The 12,591-nt window shown below is 35.4% G+C and overlaps 1 long non-coding RNA gene across 1 annotated transcript in view; it reads left to right on the top strand.

Moving 5' to 3' along the window:
• The window catches only part of LOC145684966 (uncharacterized), an 87,846-nt gene extending 78,596 nt beyond the window's left edge, over window positions 1-9,250 (top strand). The window contains exon 2 of the long non-coding RNA XR_014131440.1: window positions 8,748-9,250. This is a non-coding gene — a long non-coding RNA (uncharacterized LOC145684966). The remainder of the gene's footprint in view (window positions 1-8,747) is intronic.
• Window positions 9,251-12,591: the final 3,341 nt, after the last annotated feature.

The raw sequence follows: 12,591 nt of genomic DNA, 5'->3' as shown, positions 1-12,591 counted from the left end.
AGTCATTATACCACATACTCCAATAATAAATATGGTTAAAATGTTGTTATATGAGCCTTCGTAGGACTCTCGTAACAGGGAAGATTCTGATAGTTTCTAAATGAAATTAAGAAATATACTAGGGCATAAATTGTCTACATAACTTTACAAAGCAAGACGGGAAAAGCTTTTCCAGAATCGAGGCGAGACCAGTGTTGCCAGATCTATCAGTTGGAAAAGCAGAAGATTCGAACATAAAAAAACAGGAGAAAGCAGTATAAACACATAAAGTGGCAACATTTGAGTGCAAATGCAGGGGGGACCAAAAAATTTGCCATTATTAAGGGGACAGTGGTCAAAACAAGAGGTCCAGAATTCATTATTACTTTAATTTCAAAATAAAACAACACATACAAAACATAAATTTGAATTTTAATTACTTCAAAATAAGAGCTGACGATCGTGGAGAAGTGAACCAACCAGGGGTAAAACTAGTTCTGAAATAGTAGGGTGACGCATGATAGGCCGTAGGCCGTCCTCCTTGCCTATGTTTATTTACTTAATTTTTTAGGAAGTGGGAGACGCCATAGATATTTTTGGAAGTGGGATAACGACGTACCCCCAGCATACCCCTCACTCTTACCCTGCTTCCAACCCAAGTCCCAATCTAAACAACCCTTACTCGTAAATCTTACAGTAAATCATAAAGATAGCCAACCAACATGCATATAGAAGATGACGTACAGTTATATCCTTGTATTCATATTATATACATCAAAAGTTTATAACTATTTGCGCTACAGAGCTTTGTGTATGGATACAGAGAAATTTCCTCTTTTTATGTAAGAAAAAATGAAAATTCAATATTTCTTTAACTTCTCGAAGTAAGGAAAAAGCAGGAGATTGTTCATTTTCTTTTTCTTTCACAGTAGATCAGTAGAACGTAGAAAAATCAGGAGATCTGCAAAATCAGTAGCTCTGGCAACACTGGACGAGACGAGAAAACATTTCATCTCGTCTCGTGGGCAACATTTAATTGATTACGTCTACATAACTGATTACGTCTACATAACTGATCACGTCTATATAACTGATTACGTCTACATAACTGATTACGTCTATATAACTGATTACGTCTATATAACTGATTACGTCTATATATATCAGTTCAGAACATACGCAATATTTGCATTCATATTTTAACACGATAAATTTTTATTCTTCCATAATATTTTTAAGAAGAATAGTTCACATCCGATAATCTCCGTTTGCGACTCCACTGACACGTAGAATAACCTGCCAAAAATGTGAACAGGAATTTGGAACATTCTGTATATAATGATAACAAGACATGAGCTTATATGAAAGAGATTATGACGGTTTGTTTTTACCACTTGATAACAACTGGTTTTAAGTTCACCCAAGTCGCATAGAGGACAATACATATGTATAAACATAAGATTGCACTTCATAAACAGAGACACTTACATCCAAACGCTAATGCATACAAACAGAGCAAACGAAACCAGATTATTTTCCTTTTCGTCTGTTGATTTTTGTCTTCGTTATTTGCTGATGAGAAAACTGGATCAAACCGCACATGAAGCAGGTGACAACCGGAGTAGTCGAGGCATATAATAAACGATACATCACGATTTTTCACTCACGATAAATGTTCCTCCCCAATTCACAAATGCAGATTCCTTTTTGCATTCGTTGTTTCGTAAGAAGTTATACGGCCACGAGCCGCAAAGGGTGAATGAGTTCTTTCCCGTGTCGATGTCCTCTTTGAAATTCCAGTTCGCATTACTACTAACAGTGTACCAGGTGAAGTTAACGAAATACTTTTTAAGTGTACACACTATATATTGGACTAGTAATATCTAAATCTCCTGCTTGTTATGCAACCAGAAAAACATCGTGTGCTGAAGGTTCTAATAAATTTCAGGCATATATTCTATTATTATGCATATCCATATTCATTGGCGTATTTAGGGGGTGGCTCTCGGGCTCAAGACCCCCCGAAATAAATTTGTTATATGCGCAACTTCATTAACATTTGTCGGCACACAAAGGGAAAATATTAGTGCTTCTTCACATGTTGTACATAGTCCTTCCCGAAAGAAAATCCTAAATACGCCACTGTCCATATTTATTTTTTATCTAACTGAAATGCCCGTTCTTCGCACGGGTAGAAGAGATTTATGAAAATTTCCTGAACCCCTTCTGTCCTTAGGATAAGCATGGGGGGTGAATTTAGATTTAAACAACGACGAGAATGTCACTATTCACCTCAAAGACCCAAAAAGTATGTACTACACTAGCGTTTCTCAACCTTCTTCCTGTGAGCCACACCAAAATACGTTCCAAACTTTCGCGACACCCCTGCATGTGATTCTTTCTTCCTAGATGCAAAAAATAGCAAATACGTAAAAATACATAGACCCTACAATACTTTTTTTTTTTAATTATGGAACTTCTATGTGATACTTATCTCACAAGCAAATTACGTAAGACTCTTGAATACAAACATATTAATATAAAAGAAACTTATGATTCTTAAACAGGAATATGAGAAAGAAATATTATTATTATTAAAAATATAAGAAGACATCAAACTTAAAACTATTGAGATATTTGTCCCTGGCGACTATTGGAAAGCATATCTATGCGTGGACGAACTCTAGACAGATACACTGTCCAGTATTTCTTTCCAAAGAAAAACGAACAGCGTTAAAAGCAAACTTTCCAGCTTTAAACTTGGAAGACAAGTGTGAAATCGAGTCAATTGGCGATAAATTTTTATTTTCTACTAAAAATAATTTCTTTGCGAAAGATCTTAGAAGACATTAAAAATCTCACGACACACCAATGTGTCGCGACACAGCGGTTGAGAAACGGTTTCAACACTGTGAACCTTTTCAGGACTTCAAGGACTGAGCAAGCAGTTTAAACCTCCGTAGCTCTTCTCCTAATTAATGTAGAGAGATGATTTAGGTGTCTATCTCTTCAGGAAGGTGAAACTTTCCAACGGTGTGTGGAAGGGTAAGGAGGGAAGTTGGATATTTTAGTTCCCCCTCCGCCTCAGCATTTGGAGGGAGGGAACTGTTCCCCCAAAAGGAGCTACAAGCATTAAAAGTGGTATCAATAAAGATAAATGAAGATACTAACTAGGCCATTGGTTTGTGAGGAATGAACGAGAGGAGTATTGAGTTGAGTTGATTTTGAGTTTAACGTCCCGTTCAGCAACGAGGCTATATGAGACGTGGACCTACTGATTAACGTGGAATCCGAACCACATGAGCTCCCACCGGGAAGAGAGGGGTATTGAATTTACCCCTTTTTCAGTATACATTTTTATAAAAGAAAAATATATTACTTGAAAATTGTGGGACGCTGCAAACAATGTTATTGTGGGACGCTGTCGAAAAAAATAATGCCATGTGTACGCCAGACATTCGGAACAATCATATAAAAAGATGAAAGGCGAAGAAGATGAAATAGTAAAGTAGAAAAAAATTCGGGACATCATACCTACGAGAATCATTCTGGAAATACATTGTCGTCTACCCTGATGTTGGCAGCCGTAGCGACGCCCCCTAATTGTCACAGAAACATGAACGATATCTCGTTGAAAAGTTTATGGAGCACAGATTCCAACAAGGTAATTTTCATGTCTCCCATGTCCAATCCGTAAAAGGAGAAGAAGAAGAAACAATCAAAAAAAAGTGGGAAAAAATAAACTTCTTGGAAGTTTCTAAGACTCTGGCAACACTGTTATTGTCGTACGCACGAGGGGCACAAAAGTTACCTCGTTGGAATGTGAGTCCCATGACCTTTCCAACAAGGTATGGTTTATATCTCTGTGACAATTAGGGGTGTCGCTAGAGCTCCCAACGTCAGGGTAGACCAAAATATTTCGAAAAATATGTACTGGGTGATTTTCTTAGGAAACATGTTCAGAATATTTTCTCACTTGGTATTGAACTTTCGCCCTTCATTTTTTACAGGATTGTACCCAATGTGTAGCGTACACGTGAAAATATTTTTCCTGTGTACGACAAGTAACAGTGTTGTCAGCCTCTCACAAATTTCCAAAAAGAAAAATTTTCATTTTTTTTTTACAATTTTTTTCTTTATTTTCTTCTACGGGTTTGGCACGGGGGGTACAAAAGTTACCTCTTTGGAATCTGTGTTCCATAAGCTTTACAACGAGATATGGTTCATGTCTCTGTGGCAATTAGAAAGTATACTGGGGCTGCCAACGTTTCTTGAAATCCCTACCGGTCCTGAAAAGGTAGTAGAGTGGTACAAAGAGAAATTTGAAGTGAATTATAAGTGGAAATTTGTTTGCTATAATTATAGTATACATTCCTTCCAATAACAAATTTTAACTGCAAATTTTTTAAGATTTGGAAGATATAAAGTAAACTTGTATACCATTCCACCAAGGGCGCCGATCCTGGGGGAGCCCGGGCCTCCCAAAAAACCTCATGTGGGCCCCCTATTCTATTTATGAATATACAATATTTGGCATAATTTGAGTGCAATTTGTCTTAAAATCCTCATTTATATACAGTACCTTCTGCATCTGAATTCCCCCTCCAAATTTACAGAGAAATCGGTGGTGGAATGTCAAATCTCGCGTAACTATTAACTTTTATTAATGATGTATTTTCCTTATTCTACAGAGCATAATTTACAATCGTACAACTAATATTTCATTTCATGAATCAGCACAATTTACACGAGATTACATTTTCATCCTAATTTTGAAATTCCACACGGAACATTAATTAAGCTTTGTTTCGGTAAGCACTGAATGATCGGAACATGTATCGTTGATATATACACGTTGATAGCTCTACACATGTGTATGTTTAAAAGGTGTGAGTAAATGAAAAACACAAGGGTCACAAACACACCACACATGCAATTACGTATAAAACCACACCCGTCGACATCTGTAAGTAATTATCTGAAAGTATACATTACAATCGCTGCCAATTAGGTCAAACATAGGTTCCTGTCACTCATATTTCGACACTATCACGTCATCAGATTAATCATTGTAAAGTTTGTTTGATATTTCTCTCTCTAGATAGCATATTAGAACATATATTATTAATGAGCGATTGACAAATAACTTGGTGCAGGTTTCAACTCAATATAAAGTTATCAATTTTAACTAAATAGCCTTTCTCATGTTGGGTATTTAAAGAATAACATACCTGTAGAAGCTACCTTTTTCGTAATCTGGTTTAGAACAATGCATGTATCAGAGGCATATCTTTTCTTCTGTAAAACAACTAGATAACTTTATCAGGCACAAGCTTGAATGTTCCTGCTTTCTTTGTTTCTTTCACTTGATATATTTTTGATCGATTTGTATTTATACAGAATGGCCCAAAAGTAGGTATACAGTTCCGTACTGATCGGTCATGACATTTTATATCATTTACTTATCGTTATCCATACAGATGTTGACTTAGATTATTCCTTATCTGTTCTTAATTTATTTTCACTTTTACCTTAAGCTGGGAACAAATCAAAGAAAATAAATGCATTATCTTAATAAATTAAAATGTCATACTTCATCGATGGTGGTCTATGTCCTTACTTTTTGTTGGAATTAGGATTGGGATAGAAGTGCTTACAAATATGAGTATGTCCTATACGTAGCTAAAAAGATATAGGCCTAGTCTGTGCAAATCTCTACACAGAGAAAAATCCGTTCTCCGGACAGCGGCATATTGTACAAATATACGGTATCCTCTTGCTTACTATAGAAATCAGTACGGAGCATACGTTATCCGTATGTTACATAGGCACTGTCTTTAGATGTTACATCATGCCGTTGCAGGATGTCTGACATCTAACAGTTTTCCGTATATCACATGCGTATACTTATGTTACCTTCATCAGCTATATGTTATATACGTCCATTTGTATGTGAGATCCTGACCGCCTACACTGTTTCATACGGAAAGTATGTATAGATGGAACACTTACACAGAAAGTATTATAAAACATGCGTTTTCAATTATACGTCTGCTGTACGTTGTCCAAAAACTACGGGAATTACGCATGTAACTTATCTTTTTAAGTACGCCACCTACAATTTTTTTCTCAGTGTATGTTAAGAATTTGTCATTATATCTTTAGTTAGTAATTCATATAATTTTTTTGTATTTTTTCATCGGTGGTGTATTTGATACATATTTTTGGACAGATTTATGAATATCGTGTTTCGTGTGTGATTAAAAGACACGCTGAATAATTTTATTAGACACAAAGCAATAAGCCTATATGGAATTTAATTTAATCTCCTTCAAAGTACTATCCTTGGCTAGCAATACACTTATCCCAACGTTGAATCCATGACTGGAGGCATCTCTGGAAGACATCTTTTGGAAGGGCGTTCACCTGCTCTGTCGTATGGCGCTCTAAATCTCAGTAATGGTGTCAAAGTGTCTTCTTTTTAGCATAATTTTTATTTTTGGGAAGAGTGTCAGAAGTCGCATGGTGCTATATGCGGAGATTACCGTGGATATGGACAAACGGGAATATTTTTCTTTTCTGCCAAATACTCGCGCTATGAAAAGCAAGGTGTGGGGAACGGATTTCGCACTCAGTTTTTTTCATTTGCCAATCGGTTTTTAAAAAAGCTTTAGAGCAGTGTTTCTCAAAGTGTGGGTCGCGGGCCATTTCTTTGGTAGGTCGCGAGTTTTTCCTTTTAATTGTGAAAATTTTATTTTGATGCAGAAATATATGTTGTAAAGTAAGTACCATTCAGAAAATGGAAATTGAAATCGTTTGTTAATGAAGTGAAGAGTAAGTGGTTACTCAGAGCCCTGCCCTGTTGTACAATCAGTAGAGATGCTGGGTTAGGATGGAAAGAGAATGGGTGAGTCAAAATCTGTCACGGGGTAGGGAATTGCGTTGAGAATAGTTAGTGTTAGCTCTGTGTTCCCTTTATATGGACAAATTAGAATTATAATTTGCAAAATTGAAATACCACCATTTCGTAGAATCACAATGTGTATTTGAATAAAAGTAGGTGGGCCACAAAATACTTTTTAATATTTAATGTGGGTCGCGGTAACAACAAGTTTGAGAAGCACTGCTTTAGAGGGATCCGTATGAGATGTTTAGCTCTTTGGAAAGCTTTTGAAAGCTGTTTGAACGAACAATTTATTACTACAAGTTTTCTTCTGTTTTTGAGGTTCATGGACGTCCCGAACATTGCTCGTCTTCTACCGAGTCATTTCCGCTTTTAAATCCCTCATATCACTTGTATACATTCTTCATTGTACAGCATTATCGCCATACACCAATTACAACATTTTATGCGTTTCTTTAGCACCTTTTTTGCAAATTGAAACAGACATTAATGTTTAAGCTTTGTTCGAAATTCATGATGCGTGACAGACACGGTAAACCCAATCTCACTCTAGTGGCTCTGGATGCTGACTGAGAAGTCAGAATCTATGTTCCAACTGTCTCAATGGTTCAAGCTATCGGACAAATTACATCAAATGATTGTAGTGTCAGCATTTGCTGCTTAAAAAAAAAAAAAAAAACATTCACCGTATTTTTTGGTCATACCTTGTATAATGGTGTTCGGAAAAACACCAAAAAACTTTGGAAAATGAATTCTCAAATGAAAACATGAAAAAAGTCTAGATCAACATGGGTTCAGAACTATACCTCCCCGAAAGTTGGTTGGGAAAATATCAAAAGGATCATGACTGGAGAACGAAATGTCCAATGAAGGTTGAGTAAAGGAATATAACATTTATTTCAAGTCTAAATTCCATTACTATACCAGTGGATGTTTAACAGGGGCGGCGAAAGGGATGGACGCAAAGTAATGTTGACCAGGAGATAAGATGAGACGACTAATAAGGTATTTTTGTCTCCCTTTATACATTTTTGTTCAATACCCGTCTCGAGGGATGTACGCAGGGGGCGGGTCCTGGGGGTCCGCACCCTCCCCCCGAAATTTCGTGTAATTTTGTGTAAATTTAGCCTAATTTTAGGAGCAATTTTAGAAATTTTAATATAAAATACCCTCCTATCGAGTTTGGAGACCCTCGAAATAAATTGCTGCGTACGCTACTGCCCGTCTCATCTGGATTCTGGAGCACGCGACATCCACAAAGGGTGATAGAATACCACAACTTGGCTAAATTTTTTAAACGATAATAAATGCTCTTCATTGTGTTCGTACAATCACTTTCTTAATTTATGCTTCTTCTTCTTTTTTTTTAACTATAATTCATGCAGGACTATAGTAGTTTTTAAGATCTAGGCCTTGGGTAAGGTAATGTCTCCACGAGACTAAGGAAATTTCTCCTCTCAATCATAAGACTACCTCGTAAGATGGAAGAAGATTTATGAGATTTCTTATAGATCAAAAACTAAATTCTGCTACATATTTCATAGATATTGATTACATTTATGGAATCTAAGCACAAAAGAATTACAACTTTCTTTACTCAACCTTCATACTATATTTCATTTTGTAGTTATGACTTTTTTCCATATCTTTTCAACCACTTTTCGACAGGCTTTAACTTCGAAATTACGAATTTGTGTAACCACGTTCGATATATACGAGAATCAGTCAATATGTTTTTGCCCCTATATAGAAATTTTACAGCTAGTTAAATGAAAGTTATGTACGAAATGATGGAATTGTCTTATGAGATTAATTATGGTTAATTATGATTAATTATGATTAATTATGAGATTAACTCTTATAGTTTCAGGTTCAAAATTGTTGAAGATATGGCGTCTGGAAGTAATAAAAGCGTCCGAACTCTCAAAAATGGAATATTCAGTAGTCATAATAAATCTCCTACTTCTGAAGCGGATGGACGCTTGAGTTGGAGGACGGACCGAAGGATAGCAGATTTTGTTCAGCGATTTCTAGGACAGTGACATCGTTACTTTTTGAGAATAATGAAAGCAATTTAAACAGAATTTCTTCAATTTTCATGTGAATTAAACGATTGTTTATAAAAGCACTCCCCAACTTGTCTTTTCAGTCATGCGTAGATAGGTAATGCTTTTCAAAAGTAATTTACTTGGAAGCATTTTTTTATTTTACTTTTCAGTACGACTGTTTTCATTTTTATTTTAGAAAGCATGTTACATTTTTCTAACTTTCTAATGCGATCTGTTGTATTTTGTTTGTTAAAACTGATATATTTTAAAATGCAATGTTATTTGTTTTTAAATGTTATGAAAAACCATGAACATCTGAAATTTTGTTCGAATTTCTGAATGTTAATTCCTGTGCACTATGTGATCCCTCTTACTCACGAGTTAAGCAGGTTGCATATGAAAAGGCTGCAAAAGATTGTTAAAATCAAACAAGAAATCTATGTATAAAAATTAAATTAAATTTCAGTTTAACTCATATATGCCCGTATCTTTTTTGTTTTGTATTTTGATTTATTTTGGAAAATAGGTAGTTATCGACCTATTCTTGGTGAATTTAGTGTCATTTCTTTTTGCTGATCATCCATTTGCTAATTATGATACGGGGTCGAAAACGACCCGGGGACCAAATATATAAGCTTTAGCAATAACAAAATACAGTGAAACCTGTCTTTAGCGGAATCGAGCGGGACTTGCAAAAATTTCCGTTAAAGTCAGGTTTCCGCTTAGCGGAGGTAGACCTTTTTTTTTTCTTTTTTTTTAAAAAAAATACATGCTTATAAAGGAGCATACTGAGAAAATATATTGCTGTACGTGCATTGTTCGATTACAGTACTTCTTTCTTCTACGAATAAATACACAAAAAATTAAAATGAATACAAAATATACTATGCACGTTTTCTTTATTTTTCGAATAGCCAAACAGGGTTTTCTGTGTACATTGCTGCTTGGCTGCTTGACTTTCCACATACACTTTAGCCTGAGAAATTATACTAAGTGAATCAGAATCATTTTTCCGTAAGGCAAATTTTTGCAGTTATTTTAAACTTCTGAGATCTTGATATGTATTTATTCTACACTCTTCTTCGAACTCGGTATCGTATTCCTCTTCTTCCTCTATCTCGTTTTCTTCTTTCCGACATTCCGTATGATTCTTGATTAAGTTGCGGGGATTAAGGACAATTTGTGGGGGTGAATATGAGTAGTGTTTGGGGAAGGTCAACACTGTCCAGAAATATTTAACAAAAGAACGAACATTTTATCGCAGACAGTGTAATATATATGTCTCACAAAATGTCTAAACATCTTCTAAACGCTGTAGTCCGGAACTCAGAATTTTCCGTTAAATGTTTATTTTTCTTTCTGTTGTCCGCGTAACACAGTTTCCGCTTAATGAAGGGACTTTTTACACGTGTTGTTCTCCAAAATTCATGGGACCGTGAAATATTTCCGTTTAAGACAGTTTTCCGTTTAATAAAGGGTCCGTTGAAGACAGGTTTTACTGTACTAAGCAGGTCGGTTTCGACCCGGGGTTAATGTCCAACAATTATGACCTTTAAGCTAAAGAAAACGATTATTAAAGTAAGTAAATGATGCTGGAAGAATTGGTGGAATGGGAAAATGGGAGGAAACGGAAGCACCCCAAGAAAATACACGGACACGATGTTGTCCACCAAAATCTTACTTGGCCGGGGATCGAACCACCGACATCAAACACCACAGGCAGGCGCTATAACACTGAGCCACCGTCCATCCTATACCTATATCTAAATACTGTACATAGAAATATATGAGCAAGAATAGAAATTTGTATTTCCACTCGTCTTATGTAGTTGTACAGGATTTGATCATTGTATGACGCTGGAAAATAAGCTAAATTAACGACACCATATTTGAGAATATGGTTAAAACATTAGGAGCTGAAGTAAAGCATGTAGAAAAGAGTTATAATAACACAGATAATTATGAAAATAGAATACCACGATACAAGAAATAGTAGATACGAATTGGAATACGATTCAAGTATAATTTCAAGAATTGAAATTAGTTTACCAACGTAACTTAATTGCATTTGTAATACCAATATAATAATGATAATACAAAACGATTTTTTTTTTTAAATTAACGTCCCATGGTTATGTTCTTAGACTAGAGGAGATGAATACTTAATGAAAATGAATTATTTGAAAGAATCCGTTCGATGAAAATGTAATAGGAAATGGGAAAAACTCGAGAAAACCCACCAACATCATGTTGTCCACCAAAATCTCACATGTCCTAGGATTGAACACGAGACCCATTACAACAGAGGTGAGCGTAATAATAATAATACAGCAATAATGTTTATTTATGTGCTAAAATAGTTCTGCGAGAGTCACACAGAGACGAACGTTGTAATGTTACCACTTGATATAACTATGATGCTTTTCTCGTAATTCATATTAGCTAAGTTGCCGGTAATAAGGGTGTAAATTTAACCACTATTTCTTCTAATTCTATGAGAAATTAATTATAGTTAGTCGACCGTAATAAAAGTCTTAGATTTATTAATTATTTCTTGTAATTCTACGAAAAAATGTAATTAAATATTTGAGTTTAACGCCTCGCTATTATGAACGTTAGACTAAGGGAGACGATAATTAAGGCATGTGAATTATGATGGAAAAACTGGTGGAATGAGAATAAGGAAGGAAATGGGAGTACCCCGAGAAAAATTACTTTGCCGGGAATAGAACCAGGGATTCCACACACCATAGGCAAGCGCTCAACGATAGAGCCACCAACCCTCCTTCCATATTAAGTTAGAACATTTAGCGATAATTTCTAGTAAATTTACAAGAAACTGATGAATAAAAACGACAGTAATGAAGCAGTGAAATTAACAGCTATCTCTTGTAATTCTCTATAGAGAAAAGTTTATATTTTTCTGTAAGTTCCGTGCCAATTAAGAATACAGTATTTGTCACAATAATTATAAAACTTTTTTTCAACAAAAATCTTAATCGACTTCAAGACAAGATCTGTTGCGGTATTTCGTGGTCTAGTTCTAAGGATTACCATTAGATCCTGAGGAAAGTTATATGAGACTACCGGGAAGGTTTACTCTACTACTACTACTACTACTACTACTACTACTACTACTACTAATAATAATAATAATAATAATAATATAAAATCGGTATACATATGTTGAAGTTTAGCGTGAACATACCCAGTGGCGGATTTAGCCCGGGGCCGGTGGGCCTAGGCCCTCCAAGTTTTTTGAGTGACAAAAATAATTGAAACTTTTATTTATTATATTTTTGAAGTTTATAATGGACGTTGTCTTTTATTCTTTATTAGGAAATTTTTGAAACATTAGATATACTTACAGTTGCAGTTTTTCTGTTATGCAATGTATAAAACAATATTTGACATATATCGTATAGTATCAAGGTCCAACCTAGCCATAACAAATATCGTCAGAGAGTTAAGTTGGGAAGTTCTGTAGGACCCATGAAAAATTGTGAACAAGTTATATATCTATCTGCTCCCCCCTCAGTTTTTACCTTCAACAACAACGTATATATATATATATACAGGGGCAGATCCAAGGGGGGCTATAGCCTCCCCCTTGACCCTCAGGTATACATAGGATAAAATGTACTTCAATCCTGTTTTACA

This window comes from Thermobia domestica, chromosome 5, assembly GCF_964235325.1.
Source record: "Thermobia domestica chromosome 5, izTheDome1.hap1.1, whole genome shotgun sequence".
In the NCBI taxonomy this organism is placed as follows: Eukaryota; Metazoa; Arthropoda; class Insecta; order Zygentoma; family Lepismatidae; genus Thermobia; species Thermobia domestica.
The sequence above is the reverse complement of the archived record's forward strand: the minus strand, read 5'-3'. Positions and strand labels throughout refer to the sequence as shown.